Genomic DNA, 20,371 nt, shown 5'->3' with positions numbered 1-20,371 from the left:
CACCGGCAGATGCCACTGGCTTAACCTATGACGAGCGCTTGTGACATTATTTGTCCGCGCTAGGAAACCCAGTTTCGCCTCCTATCTTATTCTTGCTCCGTGCACCCATCCCACCGTTATTTTCTACAGAGTTGATATATTTTAAATGCAGAGCATTTCTTTAACTCACGATGTCACCCGTTCTAGGCGTCCGTAGTAGTCCGCATCGCTCGCAGGTGCGCCCTCTCGGCGCGATCGTGGCGTGATAAAGGCCGGTGTCGGCGAGGCTGGAACGCACTCATCGCCGCGCTCTCTCGTCAGCCCCGCTCCTCCTCGCCTACTCTCCGCTCGCATCGCGCGCTCTCTCCGCGGTCGGTTCGCGCCCAACAGGTGGGGGCGCGCGCGTCGCGGGATCAACAACATCTGTGGCGTGATCGTGACGTCAGCATCGCGCGCACGTGGCGCGATCGTGGCGTGATAAAGGCGGCTGTCGGCGAGGCTGGAACGCACTCATCGCCGCGCTCTCTCGTCAGCAGTTGCCACAAGTGCAACAACATTAACGTAACGCAAACTACTTAACGTCGTGCGCCCCCGGAAATGCTCTGCATTTGATCCTGCCCCTCGTGAGGGGGATGTTTCTTTCACACGTCGCGCCGACAGCCTGGAACTTGCAGTAGAAACTTTGGTACCTTTGAGTGTCGCCGTGCTGGGGCATTTTTAGATGCGACGCTCAGAGCATCTCTTGTCGGCGGCCCTGTCCTTCCTGCACGCGTCCGTTGTTGTCCGCAGCCTTTCCACTCTCCCCCTCTCCTCTCCGATAGCGAACACTCTCTCGCGAGGGGCATTGGATTGGATTCGATTGGCTTGGCTTGGCTTGGCTTGGCTTGACTTGACTTGACTTGGATTGGATTGGATTGGATTTGGATTGCATTGGATTAAAGTGGATTGTGTTGCGTCATAGCCGCGGCAGACACACTAGCGCCGGCGCGTGCCCAGGTGAGAGCGAACACACTCTCTCAACATCTGCGGGTGTGCGGCCCAGCGCGCTCTCACTCCGCCGGTGGGCGGCGCTGCGCGCGGTTCTGCGCATGTGCAGTACTCTCTCTCTCTCCGCGGTCTCCTCTCCTTCGGTCGCGCTGCGCATATAACCAGTGTGCCGCTCTCCGGCGGCCTTTCGGCCGATGGTTGCTCTCCGCTTGCGCTTGAACCCCCCTCAGCGTCGCATCACATGGGGGTTCCCGCGAGGGGAGGTGGGCGTAATTTTTTATTTAGGACGTTCATATGCGCATTTTCCAAGACATCTTTCTTCCTAAGAAGTAGTTTCCGCCCATTTCTGCCGTCGGTGGCAGCCAATGCAATCACGTAACTAAGGCCGACTGGGAAAAAGGAAAGCCGGTGATAGAAAGAGGCAACATCCAAAATAATTGCTGCTCGGTATTGCATACGTTATCGTAACTCTTCATCAGTCTTTCGATACAAAACTTCTTTGGGGCACTTAATTCTGCTTAAGCGGCAGGGAGTGGCAGAAACTTAGATTGGCAGATGAGATCAAGAAGTTTGCTGGGATAAATTGGTCGCACTTAGCACATGACCGGAAGGAAGGAAGGAAAAGGAAAGGCAGGAATGTCAACCAGGCTGTGGCCTAGTTTGCTATCCTACACGTGGGGAAGGAGAACAAAGGGAAAAAAGATGAAAAACAGTAAAAGAAGGGGAAGGTAAAGAGAGAGCGTAAAGAGGCGTGGCCAGCGCCACGACGCTACAGGCGGTAGAGTTCATTGAGTTCACAGAAAGTAGTCCCTTGCGCTGCAGTCTTCTATGCAAGTTAGTTGTTTTTAGGAAACACAGGAGCGCTTTTGTGGCCTTGAGCGTAGATGACGGTGAAGGCCAGTGGCCCAGGATTTTCTCCTCAGAGAACGGCTGCCGAGAATTGAGCTTCCTTAAAGTTGAGGAGAGTTGCCTTCTTGCCGATGAAAGACGTGGACATTCGCATAGAACATGGCGTATGGTCTCGGGTGTGTCGCGGACTTCACACGCGTCGGATAAATGGAGATCCATGGGACAGGCCTTGGCCCTGCAGTGGGCGTATATAATTATGATGATGATGATCATGATGATGATTAATAATAATATTATTTTTATTATTATTGTGGTGACGACGACGTGCTTTGAGGGCGAAAGCTTGGCGATACTTATTAACAATGTTTCTACTGATACACTGTGCTTGCGTCTTTTTCCTCGCTTTCATTTGCCTTTTGGCACGAATTATTTCGACTGGCTTCTTTTCTGCTATACCGTGTTTGCGTCAGTTTATTCTCTTTCAATCCTCAAGGAACTACGTCAGTAGGCAGACTGGCACACGCCACAGCCTCCCTAGAATCGGGGCTTTGCGAGGCTGGTGTGCACCTGTCTTACACTCGTGCCATCACGTTCAGGGTTCACGCGGCAAAAAGCTATTCTGCTACTTTTACGCTTCAAATTCACGGCGTGATGAATGTTGCGAACCGGGCCCCTTGGAATCTTAAAACTCCCTTTCTCGGGCAAATCCCCTAAACGTGCAAATCCCCCAAGTGGGCGAAGCAATAGCAACAACGACAACAACTTTTCAGATTTGTCTGTTTATTTCATTTTCTGTTCACCGTTCTTGTTCGACGAAGCTCTACACACTGTATTTTTTTATCTAGTCCAATCCCCTTACCCCCCCTCTCTAATTTCATTCCCCTCCCACTTCCCCTTACCCCCCCCCCCCCCCTCTGGCATCACGCGTGATTACTTCATTCTTAACTCACCCGTTTACTCGCTTTCTATGCTCTGTTTCCTGCCATACGACGGTGAAACTGAAGAAAGCCCATTGAAATGTGTAGAGATCGCCCCTGATAATAGATGGGCGCCGTTGATTGTATATGTATATACGTACGAGCTATCATGCCATTTAAGTTTTCACAAAAAATGTGTGATACGCAACGCCTCTGCCACGCCGACGATAAATGAAACACATGGTCATGCAACGTCCTTGTTAGAAATTGTTGAAGCGCACACTCCGGCTGCTGACGGATAGACGGGCGGTAGACCCTGCGGAAGCCTCTTCCGCCGAACCGCTTAAAAGAAAGGCGAGGTAAGGGAAACACGTTTCCAGGGATGATAATGCGCACACACCGGCTGACTCTCGACTGGTTACGGTCGATGGTCCGGTCGTTACCAACGCTCTCGTGGAAGCTGCCCATCGCGTAAAACCGCAGCGCACACAACACTTGCTCCTCGACAGTCATCGAGCGAAAGCCGCCTCGAAGTCGTCGCAAACGGGGTCGGTCACCAAATGACTGAATAGCCGATGCACAGTACTCTTATTCATGATCGCCGTAGCAGGCATATTTCTATCCCGACAGACCTTTTAAACGGGGGAAAAATTCGGGCGTGTCTTTATCGGTACTTTTGCAGAGATAAAAAGAAGTTCAAGTTCCTCCTCCGTTTAAAAGATCTGTCGGGGAATAAACATGCCTGCTACGGCGACCATAAACAATAAGCCACGCCGAAGCAGCAGCCGCCACAAGCGTAACGAGTTCAACTCGTTCGTGCAAAACCATTCCCGGGCTTTCTCCGAGTTCTAATGTTAATCAAACACACCCAGCCCACTCGTGGGCGTGGCGTAGCGACCGAAGCCACACCCACCCATGACGTCGACTTTGCCGATGGCGCAGCGTCGTAGCCACGAAGTCGTCATTTGAAGCCCGCTAGCAGCGACAAGAACTTATGACCAAACAAAAACCAAGTCCCCGGGCCACCGTGAGCCATTGTGGACACAGTCGCGGGGATGTTCGGCCCGTACTGGGGTTCGCTATTGCACGAGCCGATAGGAGAGGCCAAGACCACACGATTTTATCTCGGGAGCCTTCGTCATACTCCGTGAAAACACAGTCGAAGACAAATTGCACAATTTCAACGTCTAAAACGCACCCGCCAATGCTCACACGGTTCTGCGCCGCACGTGGCCTCGTGGCCTTCGTTTGTGGCGTGCGCTTATCGCTGCGGCGGCGGCCTCCTCGCCTTCCTGCGCCACGTTCCGCGCACGGGTCCCGCGCACGTCTCCTTTCTCTCCTCGCCAATCTCTCCTTTGCCGCCTATCTCTCCCCGTTATCGGGCGGCTGGTCCGTGCCGGGCGCTTGCGGAAGGGGGTGTGGTTTGACCTCTAGCACTCAGTCAAAACTGGTCACCGCGAGGAAGCCCGAGGAAGCCCGAGGAAGCGTAGTGTAGCTTTCGCTACAAAACAGACCACCCCGGGACGCTGGTGGCCAACAGCCAGGCTGGGGATTTCAAAGTAGTAGTGGGTTTATGTAGCTTATGCTAGGGAATGAGTATTGCAGACGGATTTCAGACGGCGCTGCCTTCGGTTAATATCACAAGCCGCACTTTATCAACGTCATCATCATCACCATATACATAATCAGCCTATCTATGCCCATTGCAGGGCAAAGACCTCTCCCATGAATCTCCGATTATCCCGGTCCTGTGCTAACTGCAACAAACATATTTATTTATTTATTTATTTATTTATTTATTTATTTATTTAAGAAATACTGCAGACCGTAAGCCCGAGCAGGAGGGGTACATATATCACACACAAACAACTGACACAAGCATCTTGTGTGCATACTTTGTTACAAAATATACAAGATGAGCCAAGGCATCGATAGTATCAGTAACTCAATTAATGACAAAACAAGAGAAACAACAATCGGTCAGAACAGTGAAGAAATGCAACAAAACGGTCAGCAAAACGATACACAGAAAAACGGCTATGATGAATAAAGCACAACCGGTATGCATTTTAAACATTCGGTTCAAGAAGCTCTATTTATAGCAGGTCCGCTCCAGAAGTGTTGCTCCAATCGTTGACTGTTCGCGGGGAGCAGGAAAATTTGAACAAATCGGTTCGAGCAAGAAACGGCCTGAGAGATTAAGCGTGTGAATTTCCCGCAAACTTCTTGATCTCATCTGCCCATCTAACTTTTTGCCGCCCCCTGCCACGCTTGCCTTCTCTAGGGATCCACTCTGTTACCCTTAATGACCAACGGTTATCTTGCCTTCACATTACATGTCCTGCCCACTCCCATGTCTTCTTAATTTCTACTAATATGTCCTTCACACGCGTTTGTTCCCTGACCCACTCCGCTCTGTTCTTGTCCCTTAACGTTACACCTGCCATCTTCCGTCCCATTGCTCGCTGAGTCGTCAAGTTGAACCCCCTTAGTGAGCCTCCAAGTTTCTGCTCCGTAGGTATACCGGTAAGATTCAGCTGTCATACACTTTCTTCTTCAGGGACAATGGCAGGCTGCCTTTAATTATCTGAGAATGCCTTCCGAATGCACTCCACCCCATTCTTGTCTTTCTAATGATATCTGTCTCATGGCTAGGCTCCGGTGTCAATACTTGGCCTAAGTAGATATATTTGCTTACCACTTACACTGCCTCGCCCCCTATCTCAAACCGCTGTGCTCCCGCGAGGTTATTCAGCATTACTTTAGTTTTCTGCATATTAATTTTCAGACCCACGATTCTACTCTGGTTGTCCAGTGCGGTAATCATGCTTTGCAATTCGGCCCCCGAGGTACATAGCAAGGCAACGTCATCAGCAAATCTGAGGGTACTCAGTTATTCTTCATTAACCCTTACGCCCACCTGATCCCAATCCAATGTTCCATGAGAGCGACCGCACCATCCTGCTACCGCTTTCAAGGAGCGATGCCGCCAGGACGCTTCGCTCCTTCGCATGCAGGATTACCATGCACCAATGGAACACACCGGACTTTTAAGTGCAATGCACTTCTTAAGCGACCCTGAACCTGCGTCCACCGGCGATGTCCGCATCACATACCCACGTGGGGGATTGGCCAGGAATCTCCTCGTCTTCCTTGGCAACGGGGGGAGATGGGCGCGCGCTGCCTGGCCGCTGACATGGCACATACCCACGTGGGGGATTGGCCAGGAATCGGGCGTGAGAAGGGCTAATGCACCCGCTTAAAGGAGTACTGACACGAAATTTCAAAGCTGAGATCCGCTCTAGCAATCAAGTACAACGACAACACAAATAGGTGTCTGTGAATAAATGCATCTTTCTTTCTTTGTAGTTGTGTGTGTGTGTGTGATCTGTCTTTCGCGAACATTACCGAACCGCGCAAATTCAACTCGTGCATTCGCACTTTCACATTCTTCCCCTCGGGGAAATGCGGGGAATTTTTTCGAATCCCCGTCGATATATTCAATATCCCCTTCTTCAGCGCCGTATTCCGTATGGGTTGTCTCGACCCCAGTCGACTTTACTCTGTAGACTGTGGTTGGGAGCGGCCTTCGCGAAAGCCTACTCCTTCCTCATCGGAATGGCCAGCAGCGCCCACTGTGACTCCTGTGGGGCGGAAGAGACTATAGAACATGTGATGTGTCGCTGCCCCGAATACTCGTCGGAGAGTAGCGTGCTTGCCACCACCGCACTCAGCGGATTGGACAATCGTCCATTTACAGTAGAAAATTTTCCCGCATTTCCCCGAGGGGAAGAATGTGAAAGCGCGAATGCAGGAGTTGAATTTGCGCGGTTCGGTAATGTTCGCGAAAGAGAGATCACACACACACACACACAACTACAAAGAAAGAAAGATGCATTTATTCACAGACACCTATTTGTGTTGTCGTTGTTCTTGATTGCTAGAGCGGATTTCAGCTATGAAATTTCGTGTCAGTACTCCTTTAAGCGGGTGCATTAGCCCTTCTCACGCCCGATTCCTGGCCAATCCCCCACGTGGGTATGTGCCATGCACAGACACCTATTTGTGTTGTCGTTGTACTTGATTGCAAGAGCGGATCTCAGCTTTGAAATTTCGTGTCAGTACTCCTTTAAGCGGGTGCATTAGCCCTTCTCACGCCCGATTCCTGGCCAATCCCCCACGTGGGTATGTGCCATGCACAGACACCTATTTGTGTTGTCGTTGTACTTGATTGCTAGAGCGGATCTCAGCTTTGAAATGTCGTGTCAGTACTCCTTTAAGCGGGTGCATTAGCCCTTCTCACGCCCGATTCCTGGCCAATCCCCCACGTGGGTATGTGCCATGTCAGCGGCCAGGCAGAGCGCTCCCATCTCCCCCCGTTGCCAAGGAAGACGAGGAGATTCCTGGCCAATCCCCCACGTGGGTATGTGCCATGTCGCCCATCTCCCCCCGTTGCTAAGGAAGACGAGGAGCGCGCGCACCCGCAGCTGTTGCTATGTGGACGGACGGCGGTCAACGGAATTCAGGGTCGCTTATGAAGTGCATTCGCACTTAAAGCTATCCTAAGTCATCTGCCTTTACCATGGACCTCGCAGAAGGCGACGAAAGCCCTTTCGCGTTTTCTGAACGAAACGAACTTTCATGAAAGACTATAGTGCCGGAAATGGGACTATAGTCTCGTTTAGGGCACTATACGCACTCTATGGAGTGCGCGCCTTCCCGCTCCCATCTCGTCCTCTTCTCCCGCCATCTCTTTTACCCCCTGAACCCCATTCCCCCAGTGCAGGGCAGCAAACCGGGCTCTACACCTGGTTACCCTCCCGGCCTTTCCGTCCTTTTTTCTTCCTTCTCCTGAATACATCTTGTAAACAGGTTGTGAAAGGCATTGGATAGGTTGTGTCTCCTTGTCTGACGCCCTTCCTTATAGGTATTTTACTGCTCTCCTTAGGTAGGACGATGGTAGCTGTGGACCCATTTTAGATATCCTCTAGTACTCTTACGTAATTCTCGTCTACGCCCTGATTCCGCAATGCCTCATGGACAGCTGAGGCGTCGACCGAGTCGAATGTGCTTTCTCATAGTCTACGAAAGCTATATACAGGGGTTGGGTATTCTCCGCGCATTTCTCTATCACCTGTTTGAACGTGCGAATATGATCCATTGTTGAATAGCCTTTACGAAACACTGCTTGTTCATTAGGTTGACTAAAGTCTAAGGTAGCAAAAATTGTGTTAGCGATTACCTTGCTAAGTACATTGTAGACAACCGACAGTAAGCTGATCTGCCTGTAATTTGTCAAGTCCTACATGTCACCTTTCTTGTGGATTAGGATGATGATCGCGTTCTTGCAAGATTCCGGTGCACTTGCGGTCATTAGGCACTGCGTATACAGGATGGTCAGTTTTTCTAGTACAATTTGCCCGCCATCCTTCGAGAGGTCTGCTGTTATCTGATCCTCACCGTGTGCTTTGCCCCCTTGCATTTCTTTCAAAGCCTTCAACGTAAGCAACCGCAGTACGGCGCGCTGAGTATGCCAGACGTGCCCTGCACGCGACTGCGCCGGTTTCGCTCAAAGGGTACCGGAGGGGCCACTATCACTACTTTCATAACCCACGCAGCTGGAAAAAAGGGAGTAGGCAGAACACAGGCCTTCTAGAATAGCGCCCCTGTAGAGTGTAAATATTTGAAAAGTGTGACCCTTAAAAGCTGATCGGCGGGAGATCCGTTGGCTGTTGACCCCTGCCAAAGATGCGTGTTTTATAAAAAACACTGTCTATAAAACACTTAAAACGCCAAACAGCACTGGCAATAAGGACTGCAACTTTGATATGTGTCCTTACGGAATCCCTCGTCCCGTACGTCTCTGTTCTACAAAATGCATTACGAGGGTTCTGGCTTCAGCAGTCTGAAATGCCTTTGGCTATCCCCGACTTCCCACCACGTCTTACGTGCGGCCGCTGGGAAAAGACGTTCTACGTCTTCCCGCGGTGGTCGAGGGGCGGCGCTAGTTGACCGGGCTCTGAGCAGTCGTAAATACAAAACCCCGCTGTATAGTCGAGAGAGGAGTCGCCGCGGAACTAGCTCAATGGTAGAGCACCGCACGCGTTATGCGGAGGTTGTGGGTTCGATTCCCGCTTCCGGAAAAAACGGCGCATTTTTTCTCGACTTGAATTTTCAATTATTTATTCCTGCATAAAAGCAAAAAAGGCAATCATACCTCATTCGGCACTATAAAACACTGTTAAAACGCCAAACAGCACTGGCAATAAGGACTGCAACTTTGATATATATATATATATATATATATATATATATATATATATATATATATATATATATATGTAGCGAATCAGAATAGGAAATAAGGGGCTCGTTGAAAATAACACAGAAATAAGGGTTGGCAGTCGAGAAAACCTCGGAAAGCAAAGGGGAGGATGTGGTAGATCATTGAAACAGATTAAGAATTTGGAAAGAAAGAAAGAAAGTGAAGAAAAAATGCCCGCCAGGTGGGATCCGAACCCACGACCTCCAGAATACCGGTCTGGTGCGAGGTTTTCTCGACTGCCAACCCTTATTTCTGTGTTATATATATATATATATATATATATATATATATATATATATATATATATATATATATATATATATATATATATATAAATATATATATATATATATATATATATATATATATATATATATATATATATATATATATATATATATATATTTATATATATATATATATATATATATATATATATATATATATATATATATATATATATATATATATATATATATATATATATATATATATATATATATATATATATATATATATATTATAATTGTGCAACACCCACGAGCAGCTACCTACCACGTTAGCCCCGTGTCCGGAGTAATGACGCGTGCCGCATTATACCGGCCGCGAGCGACAGCCGCCTGCAGAGAATGTTACAGTTATGTCGGAACGAACGGGAATAGACAGAAGTTAACCCTAACGCACAAATCTGATCCCCTGCGTTTCTAAAAAAATGTCGTGGAATTCTTTGTGCACTTCCGATTTAGAAAACCGTAATGCGCAAACGTGAAGCCTTAAGGCCATTACAAACGAGAAACGTTGGAATGTTTTGCTGCATTTGAGTAGGGTTGTGGTTTACTTTCTTGCTAGAAAAATAAAACACCGGACACTTTTTTGCGGAACGAATTCGCGATATTTGCGCGCTCAAGCGCATGATACAGAGTTTGTGCGTTAACATAACTTGAATGAGCTCCCGCACCTTCCTAGTGAGCTAAACAGAAATATTAACGACGCCAACTGACATCGTTTAGTGAACAGCTGTGCGGTACGGCACAAATTTAAGCCATTTTGAAGAAACGAGCAGTTATTTCTCCTCCTTTTCCAGAGTTGCTAACAGAGGCAAAATGCCGCAAATGAGGTTCCCCCAAAGACGAAAAAAGACCAACATCGGCGTCACAGTTTTTAAGGCAGCTTCATCACAGAATAGCAAGTGTATTGTTTAGTGTTGCCATGAGAAATGGTTTCGGCGGAAAGTGACTAAATTGCTACGGGCCTTGTTCAGCTAAAGCACGCCCATGCATGTAAAACTTGAGTATTTAAACCCCACTTTTTTAACCTGGCTCTTAAAACGCAGTATTTTGGGAATAAACCGAATTCACCCTGACGGAAGAAAAACGTATTCAGGAAGGAAAGATAATTCATTTACCTTTATGATGAAACACACACACACACACACGCACACGCACTCCTGCGCGCACGCACACGCACAAATACACACGCACACGCACATACGCACGAACGCACACACAGGCACACGCACACACACACGCACGCACACACATGATCACACACACACACGCGCACACGCACACATACGCGCACACGCACGCACACGCACACTCGCACACACACACACACACACACACACACACACACACACACACACACACACACACACACACACACACGCTCACGGACGCACGCACGCACGCACACGCAACAGATATACTTGTCGAAATGTTTGAAAGGAAAAGGCAAGTGAATGAAAGCATGATCCCACGGATGCGACTCGAACCCACGACCTTCCAATATGAGTCCGATGCCATACTGGATGGAGGACGACCTCTGTCAAGACATTGCTGTTTGGGAACCTTTCTGTCTTGAGAAAGGCCAGTCCGCGACTGCGCAGTCGATGAATAATCAGTTTTGTTAGGTTCGTATGCCCCTTCCCCCTCCACACGCACATACACAGCTACATCTGCTACCTACAGTTTCTTCTGCCTGGTTACGATTTATTGATCTTTTTTTCTGAACCCCCATGTCCTCAGAGAGATTTCGTTACTTTTTTTGCGTCTACACTACGCATCCCGTGCTAAAATTATGAAACTGGGATATCGCGTTACCGTGACCGCACCTTTCCCACGAATTTGTGTCGCGTCTTTGTACTGCTCTTCCGGCGGGGATGGTTTTTGCAACACGTCGCGCGGTGAAAACAAACTCCCAGCTTTTGCGGTGTTTCCAAACGTTGCCCGGCATATATATCTTCTGTGAGTAGGCGCCCAAAGCCGCTGTCGACCTGCGCAAAACGCCAAGCACGCATTACGCTGCAGTCGGGAAAAACGAGTTTAAAGTTTTCGTGGAACCGGCCCGGTAGCTGCTACTGTTTCCACTTGATAGTAAAACTTGAGTATACGAGAAGGTGAAAAAATGTCAAAGCGCAGAACGAGGTGTCGAGAGAGCAAAGTTTGGGTTAAGTTGTATTTGATAAATGATTCAGCTACATATACAAGTCCTCTGCCTTTTCCGCTAGCACTTATTGTTTCCTTGGCACACATGGTGAACTGTGGAAATTTCTTATCGATATTTGCTTCTAACACCGATTTATTTTTTTTAATTCTTGAAGGTGCAATTTATGCGTTTCTTTTTATCACCAGTGGTCCCTATCATTTTCTGCTTCCTTTTACAGCAATCCTCTTATCTAGCCGAGTGTCCTCACCAGCATTTATTTATTCCGCTTACGGAGAACAACAAGTCGTGGTTCGTGTTACCGATATGCTCTATTTCTAGTTCTTGGGCAACGCATATGGAAATACGGAAAGTCAGTGCCTATTCTGCGGACCCGTGGATGATGATGATCATCAACGCAGGGTAATGGGAAGCATTTTTCTGCGGGCAAGACCGCAGGATGATGTTCAGGTATTTTTCTGTGGAGCGTACCCCGGTATAGTTGATCCGTATTCGTTTAAAACAACCTAAAAGATACCAATTCCCACTTATTTACATAAGTATAGCGTAGAATTGAATTAATAGAGCAGGTTACAGCAAAAAGTTACTTGAAAAAAAGAGCTACAGAACTGCTGTGACCCGAACCCAGAGCGTTATCGCCACGGCCCAGTACACTACCGCTGCGCCACGGCAGCCGACGAGCCAAACCCTTCTAGCAGTAGCCCGGAACAGAACATAACCCTGTGTTCTGGACCACAGAATAGGCAGTGCGGTACGGCTACTATGAATAGCACATGACCGTTCGTGAACTTCCTTTGCATATACAGTAAAAAAAAAACAATAAATTACAATCAAGAATTAATAGACCCTGAATAGATATTAATATTGATAAATGAATGTCGGAATATTACTGGTCGGAAATGGGTAATCTGATGTGGATGTGCGCGAAACGCAAGCAAAAAGAGATATATAGCATGGCCTGTAACCCACGCGGCCTTTGCAACCCAAGCACATGTTTTTAACGCACTAGTGTTGCTAAGCTCGTTCAGTCGTTTTCTGTGGGCGCTAGCCATCCGCAGCGGTCGTGGTTATCAGCTGTGCTCACAAAGGGACAGTGAAAAGACATCACCGGCAACCGGAAGCCATGACGCGGCAGCCAGAAATGATCGCCCACCTGAAGCTGGAATGAGGCACAGCGAGAACAAAAGCCTGGAGAGAGATAGAGAGAGAGAAAACATTTTATTGAGTATCTCCTTAGGTCAGAGGATACTCGTGGCCACAGGCATGAGCCCAGCGGCGACCTCGGTAGCTCGGGTGACCAGGGTGGTTTGCACGCATGGGTCTGGGCTACGCAGTGCCTCCTCCCACTGCTCCTCGGATGTGATTAGGGGAAACCTATTTTGAAGGCAGGCCAACATTATGTGAGGTAGATTGGCTGGGGCGCCGCATAGGGGGCAATCAGGTGTGGGGTATATTGACGGGTGAATATGTGTGAAGCTTGCGGGGTTCGGGAACGTGTTTGTCTGTAGGAGGCGCCAGACGTGGGCTTTCTCGTTAGTTTGGTTTTTTTCCGCCGGAGGGTAGACCCGTCGGCAGAGGTGGTAATGTTGCGTGATGCCATTGTAAGACTCAGTCTGTCCCTTGAAGATCTGGCTCGGTGGTTTGGATACAGGCAAGCTCCAGCCCGGATGGTGAGGCCTCGGGCCATTTCGTGAGCTGCCTCGTTTCTGTCGAAGCCAAAGTGCACCGGTGTCCAGACAAGTTCAACGGGGGAGAAGGGGTTGATTTCGGTTCGAAATATTGAGTGCTGCTTCGGATATTAAGCCGGCAGCAAAATTTTGCATTGCACTTTTAGAATCTGAGATTACTGTGGTTGGGGTGGGTTGCAATGAAAGTGCTATGACCATTGGCGCCTCTTCCGCTGTCTCACGACTGAGGGTCTTGACAGTTGCAGTATCTAAAGGGGACCCTCCGGGCTTTTACTGTGGCGATCGCGAAGGCCTCGTGGTGTCTATACTCAGTTGCATCAACATACACGACGTTGGGCTTCCTTCCAAATTTGGTCTGAAGAGCTCGAGCTCTTTTTTCCCTTCGCTCTACGTGGTGTACGGGATGCATCTTTCTTGGTATTGGCCTAATGATCAGGTTTGCGTGCGTGTCATGCGGTATCGGGAGTGCGGCAGTTTGTTTAGCAGGATGTTTGATACCTAAGTTATGCAGGATGTGTACTCCTGTAGGGGTTTTGGATAATCGGCCGTATTGATTTAAGAAGTGCGCTTCAAAGGGTTCTTCGGCTTCATTGTACATTCCCACTTCCTCGAGTCTGGCTGTGGAAGTGCACAGGTGCAGGTGCGGTGCGGATTTGTATATTTTTTTTTTTAACTGATTCATTTTCTTCAGTTCTGCAGTGCTTGGATTTAGATATGGTAAATAATAACTTATTATGCTGATGACAAACGCTTGTACCAGCCTAATCCTCTCATCTTCTTTGAAACCTTTGCGTCTGTTTGAAACTTGGCGAATCAGACCGATTGTTTGGTTGATATGTCTCTCGATTGCCTGGAGGAATTTAGTGTTTACCCTGTTGTTCTGGATATGGGGGCCAAGGATTTTTATTGATGAGAGCTCTGGAATCCGATTGTTGTTAATGTGTATTCTAATGTCGGGGAGTCGCTGTTTACTTCGTTTAGGGTGGCTTAGAAGGAGTTCAGATTTATTTGAACATGACAATCCTGCCTTCTTTGCTTCTTCTATTTCAACCAGTGAGGCCTTCTGCACAGTCTCCTCTATGTATGCGTCGCTACCGCCTCTCATCCACAGAGTGATATCATCTGCATACAGACTAAATTTCAGGTCAGGGATAAGGCTTATCTTTTTGGGAATGTTCTATTTCCAGGTTAAAAAGGACCCGGGAGAGCACTGCACCTTGCGGTGTGCCCTTGTCTGGAAGGAAAATAGTGTTCGAGGTGACGATTCCAATGTCAAGTATTGCAGTTCTGTTTGTAAGGAAGTTTCTGGTGTAGTTGTATGTGCAGGTTCCTCGGTTAGTTGATTCTAGCCCTTCCATGATGGCAGCGTGGGTAACATTGGAAAAGCCTTGGCAAAATCTAGTGCCAGGATTGCCGCCATGTCTAGGCTATTTGAAAGAGTTATAATGTCATGAGATAAGCAGAATATCTTCCGTAGACAGTCCGGGCGTGAAGCATATCATTGTGTGTGGGAGCTGCTGTATATCTTGTATGTGCTGTGTCATTCTTGCTAGAATGATATGTTCCATTAGCTTTCCCAAGCATGAGGTTAAATAGATTGGACTTAGGTGTTCGAGAGTTAAGGGTTTGCCCGGTTTCGGAATAAATACAACTTTTGCGTGTTTCCATGTCTCAGGGATGACGCCTTCTTTCCAATACTGATTAAAAACCTTCATGGTGTTAGTAATAGACTCGTCATTTAGATTCTTCAACATCTTCTAGGTTATTTGGTCTGGGCCATGGGCCGACCCTGAGTGAAGTTTAAGTATTGCCGCACGCACCTCTGCCTCCGTTATTTCCCTGTCCATTACCGGATTTGATTGCCCGCCATACTGGGGGAGGGATTTTGGAGTTCCAAAGGAGAGGTAGGTTTTTCTGATGTGTTCTATCAAGTCTCCGTCAGAGCCTGGGAAACCTTGGATTATTTTAGTCAGTCTGTGTCTTTGGTCATTTTCGCTCTGGTCTAGGTAGAACAGGTGTCTGAGGAGCTGCCATGTTTTCCTCATACTAATGATTCCTTTCATTTGATCGCAGATTTGGTCCCATTGATCTAGAGATAAGCGCGTTGAATGCCTTTGTACGTCTTTATCAAGTTTAGATAGTCTAAGTCTGAGTTTTCGGTTGCTTTTGTTTTTTCGCCATCTTATTTGTATGCTTTTGTAGGCTTCCCACAGATGGTTAAGTTGTGGGTCACGAGCTTCGGATGGTATTTCCAGATCCAGGTTTTTTGTGGCGGCTTTACATCTTTCAACACAGCTGTTCGACCAATTGATCTATGCCTGTTATTTTCTCAATGCTATTTGGTTCATCGCTCGACTCACGGATCTTTCGGAAGTCGTCCCAGTTTGTGAGGATTACCGGCTTACCGGCACGGGGGAGTCTTACCGGCACGCTCACTACGGCGAAGAGAGAAAGGATACGTGACTTCAACAAGCGCCGCGTATGCGCACTGAGATCGTTCTCCTCCCGTCGTTGCTCACATGGTGCCCGGCAGACCCGGCCTCAAGCCGCGCCCGGAACTGAAGCCATGACACTAAAACGCCTCTCCCACCAGGACTGACGCTAGCGCCAACATCGCGTCACGTAACTACAGAAAGTAGCCAAAATTTATGCTGGAATCTGAAAAAACAATGCAAGATCTATGTCATAAACGAAATTAGGCTGAAATGGGTTCTAATGACAGATTATACCCAGTAAAAAGCATCTAATTACATTAATTTTAAAATTACTTTGCGGCACTCCAGCGGCGCGGTTACCACTGCAAGCTCTGTCTCCGAAACGATGGATGGAACCATGCGGCCAAGCGCCGGCCCCTGCACGACGCTCGCAGAATATACTCTTCAAAACACTGAAAATGTTGCAGTCTCACCTAAATTCAGCAATGCCCGGCAGCTGAACTTCTCGTATTCATATTTTAAGCTTCGAAAGCGAAGGTGTGCTCTGCATATTTAAAGCGAAGCTTTCGTGGCTCTTCAGCCGGGCGCGGAAAGGGCTGCTACTGCTGCTACTGCTACTACTTCACCACCTTGGGCTCCGCTGGTTTTATCTTACACCCGATGACTCTGGCTAGCCTCCGCTTATCACGCCAGTGGCGTCCGGTTAGCTACTGGCGGTGGTGGCCGGTGGGGATCGGAAGGAGTGGCGAAGTTATTTCCTCGCACCGCACCCGAAGGCTCGGCTCGGGGGAAGGGGGGCTCCTGCGGAAACCCAGTCCCTTCGGGTTACATCGATTCTTACCCCTGCTTAGGATCCGATTTTTTTTGCTCCTCTAGGATAGCGTTGACGCTGTACTTCAGCGAAATCGTAGCCCAATTCTGTTTTAATTAAGGCGAAAGCGTATACGCCCCATAACGAGAAAAAGCGGCGGTGTCAGCGTTCTGCCTGATGGTCGCTGTGCTTTTGCCTTCACAACCCTGCAAGCAGACTTAAGTGGTCAAGGATTTGTTTCGTTTTGTAGATCGTCTCCATAGTCTTCTCTGTATAGTTATACACCCTCGCTGATTTCCCACCTTCGCAAAGGGGAATGGCAGACATTTTTGTAGTGTGAGCGACACTAGCCGAGGTTGAGCAGTTTTGCGTGGCTCCTGGAGAGCCGTGCTGCGCATGCGAGAGGAGCAGTGACGTCTCACGGCGCACAGCTGGCGCGCCGGAGCCGCCGCCGCCACGACTGGATTGCATTGGAAATCGATTTAGCAGCAGTAAGCATGATAATCAGCTAATCCTAGACAACCAGGAAACCGAAGAATTACCAGCTGAACCTTAGCTCACGCTACTTATATGCTGGCATAGCCGAGCTAAGCCACTGCTAATTTTTTTGCGTGTGTTATCTCAACACCGCCTCGTTTCCCCATTCAGCTTGTGACACTGTTTACTGGCATGCACTGGTCTTCCCCAGATGCCTTAGCACTTCTTGTATACACGCCATGTATCTGCCTTGTGAAGTGATAGTTGTTGAAGAAAAATGATGACTGAGGTCTGCCTGATCCTACCTATCTTTCATTTTGTACAACGTCTATCTTTCATTCTGTGCGAGTGCAGATTGAGGGCAAAGAGAAAAAATGATGCACCCCTCCGTCTAACGACGGCGATGGTTAAGCGTGAAAGATTCCTCTGTTGACACGAAAGCCTAAATCAGGCTTCACCTGTGAAAGAGTGTTTTTGAGGCAGAGTGATATGAATCCGTTGCCTTCGCTAATCCAAGGTGGAGTAAAAGTTACCCTCATGGACGTAATGCCTGGAAACCAGACCCACAATTCACTTATTATCGGTCGATGATATTGCCGCGAACCATGTATGGGTTTGATTATGTATTGTTTGTTTTTACTGCCGGGCCGCGCCCGGCTGTGTTATCTGCGTTCCAAACGAAGCGCGTCTTACATTCTTTACTTTTATGCCGCACGGGCTATCACATTCAGATAAGCAGTCTGTTTCGCCCTAACGCCACTAGCCCAGAATAATCTTCTGTGATCTACAATGTTCTGGATGTAAATCGACGTTTCCAGAAACACTTGCGCTGAAACATAAAAGCCTGCAGAGCAGACGCCGCGGCATTCATTCGACGACACTCGCCTGTGCTAGTCACTTTGTTGACCGCTGCTTCGCCGCCTCTGTATTCTTTTGAGTTGTTATGGGAGCACAAGTTCGCTCCAATAAACTTGTTTCTCCTTCAAGGCAACTGCGTCGCCCTTGGATTCGTGACAATATTGTTACTGTGCAGCCTTTGTTGTCGAAGTGGTGAAGCAACTGCTATGAGGAGAAATCCCCCTGCACGGCATGTGGCCAATCGTGGAGGACGAGAAAGACGACGATCAGTGTGGCGCCCGGGAGGAGCTAAAATCGTCATCTGCCGTGTCTCCGATTTTTCCCCTTTGTAAATAGTGTAAATATAGCTCATTCTAATCGCGTCTACCTCGTTTCAATATTGATGGCTAATTTTTGCAGTGATTCATGTAAAATTGCATCGAGAGCGTAACCGAATACTGCTGACTAGCCCAAGTAGCTGTAATCAATGTGGAGACCTTGTTGGGTTGCTGCTAAAATCATTCCACATAGTATTTGGCTATTGGTTACTTACGCCTAACGTTTAATTTAGTATAACCCGCACGCCCCCATGCAACACCGACGTCTCAAAGCTCGCCGAGCTTATCATTTGGCTCTTAATACCCAGCAGCTCGGGCCTGCGCACAGAACAGTCAAGCGGCAACAACTCTCCTGCGGGTGCCTTTTTTGAAATGCATAGCACAGCAAACCTTCCTGGTTACAAGGTCTTGCTTCATTCGAAGTGTTTCATGGACCCCAATGCACGGCATGGATTTTAAGGAATTATCGCTTACAACGAAGGGAATTTTCTGTCCCAAAGACTTTGTTATAACCAGGGTTTATTTGTATTTCTATGTGCACTCAACAAGGCAACCCGTCCCTCCGTCCATAACGCTTGATGTGTCACAATTTCGCCGCACCCGAAAATGATAATAATGAGAAACCCGAGAGCGTTCACAACTTAAAACAAGGCCCCTTATATTTCCCTGGAAGGGTCCCTCCGCCGATCCTTGGAAGTTCAAAGCGCGCGCGCGCGCGCGCACGCACGCACGCGCACACACGCACGCACGCACGCACGCACGCACGCACACGCACACACGCACGCACGCACGCACGCACGCACGCACGCACACGCACACGCACACACACGGCCTTGTACAGGATTAGAACCAGCGATAGTCTCTTTTAGGGCCCGTTCCCGGGACTGGTGGTGCTGCCGGATGACACCGTACCAGAATGACGCCATGCACAGTTTATTGAGGTCAAACACAAGCTGTTACATACGTATGAGCTATCATGCCACTTACGTTTTCACAAAAAATGTGCGATACGCAACGCCTCTGCCAGGCTGACGATAAATGAAACACACGGTCATGCAACGCCTTGTTAGAAATGGTTTTGCGAGCAGACGATAACCTAAGCGCACAGTCGGACTGCAGACGGCACACCCTACAGAAGCCTCTTCCGCCGAACAACTTACAAGAAAGGCGAGGTAAGGGAAACACGTTTCCAGGGATGATAATGCGCACACACCGGCTGACTATCGACTGGTTACGGTCGATGGTGCGGTCGTTACCAACGCTTCCGTGGAAGCTGCCCGTCGCGTAAAACCGCAGCGCACACAACGCTTGCTCCTCGACAGACATCGAGCGAAAGCCGCCTCGAAGTCGTCGCAAACGGGGTCGGTCGCCAGACGACTGCATAGCCGATGCAAAGTACTCTTTTATTCAAGGTCGCCGTAGCAGGCATATTTCTATCCCGACAGATCTTTTAAACGGAGGACAAATTCGGGCACGTCTTTATCGGTAATTTTGCAAAGATAAAAAGAAGTTCAAGTTCCTCCTCTGTTTAAAATATCTGTCGGGGTAGAAATATGCCTGCTACGGCGACCATTAACATAAACCACGCCGAAGCAGGAGCCGCCACAAGCGTAACGAGTGCAACTCGGTCATGCAAAACCATTCTCGAGTTTTCTTCGAGTTCTAATGTTAATCGAACACACCCAGCCCACTCGTCGGCGTGGTGTAGCGACCGAAGCCACACTCACCCATGACGTTGACCTTGCCGATGGCGTAGCGTCGTAGCCACGAAGTCGTCATTTGAAGCCCGCTAGCAGCGACAAGAAGTTATCAACAAACAAAAACCAAGTCCCCGGGCCACCGTGAGCCAATGTTGACACCGTCGCGGGGATGTTCGGCCCGTACTGGGGTTTCGTCTTGTCCGAGCCGATAGGAGCGGTCAAGACGACACGATTTTCCCATGGGAGCCTGCTTCATACTCAGTGAAAACACAGTCGATGACAAATTACACAACTTCAACGTCTAAAACGCACTCGCCAATGCTCAAACACACTCTTGACAATCTGGATTGGGATGATTTCTGATAAGCGCCCGCCGTGCACACTCAACCAAGTCGCAAACACAAGCGATATTATACGGTAGGGAGAAGGGCGGGTTCCATACGCCACAGTGAACCCCTTTGCTTCGTTTGTGCTTTCGCAGAGCTGCACTGGGTCTGTGCTCAAGCCACGAAGCAAACATTGTTCAGTGGAAGAAAAGAACACCGAGGGGAAAAAAAAAACCTCCGTCGCATGCCCCCGCGCG

At 48.6% G+C, this 20,371-nt stretch overlaps 1 protein-coding gene across 1 annotated transcript in view; it reads right to left on the bottom strand.

The window, feature by feature from the left end:
* Positions 1 to 19,996, bottom strand: part of LOC144145619 (uncharacterized) — a 201,568-nt gene extending 181,572 nt beyond the window's left edge. The window contains exon 1 of the mRNA XM_077677297.1: positions 19,816 to 19,996. The gene's annotated coding sequence lies outside the window, so the exon portion shown is untranslated. The remainder of the gene's footprint in view (positions 1 to 19,815) is intronic.
* Positions 19,997 to 20,371: the final 375 nt, after the last annotated feature.

The sequence above is a fragment of the Haemaphysalis longicornis genome, unplaced genomic scaffold (genome assembly GCF_048455015.1).
Source record: "Haemaphysalis longicornis isolate Haplotype H1 unplaced genomic scaffold, Haemaphysalis longicornis Haplotype H1 scaffold_7, whole genome shotgun sequence".
Lineage (NCBI taxonomy): Eukaryota > Metazoa > Arthropoda > Arachnida > Ixodida > Ixodidae > Haemaphysalis > Haemaphysalis longicornis.
The sequence above is the reverse complement of the archived record's forward strand: the minus strand, read 5'-3'. Positions and strand labels throughout refer to the sequence as shown.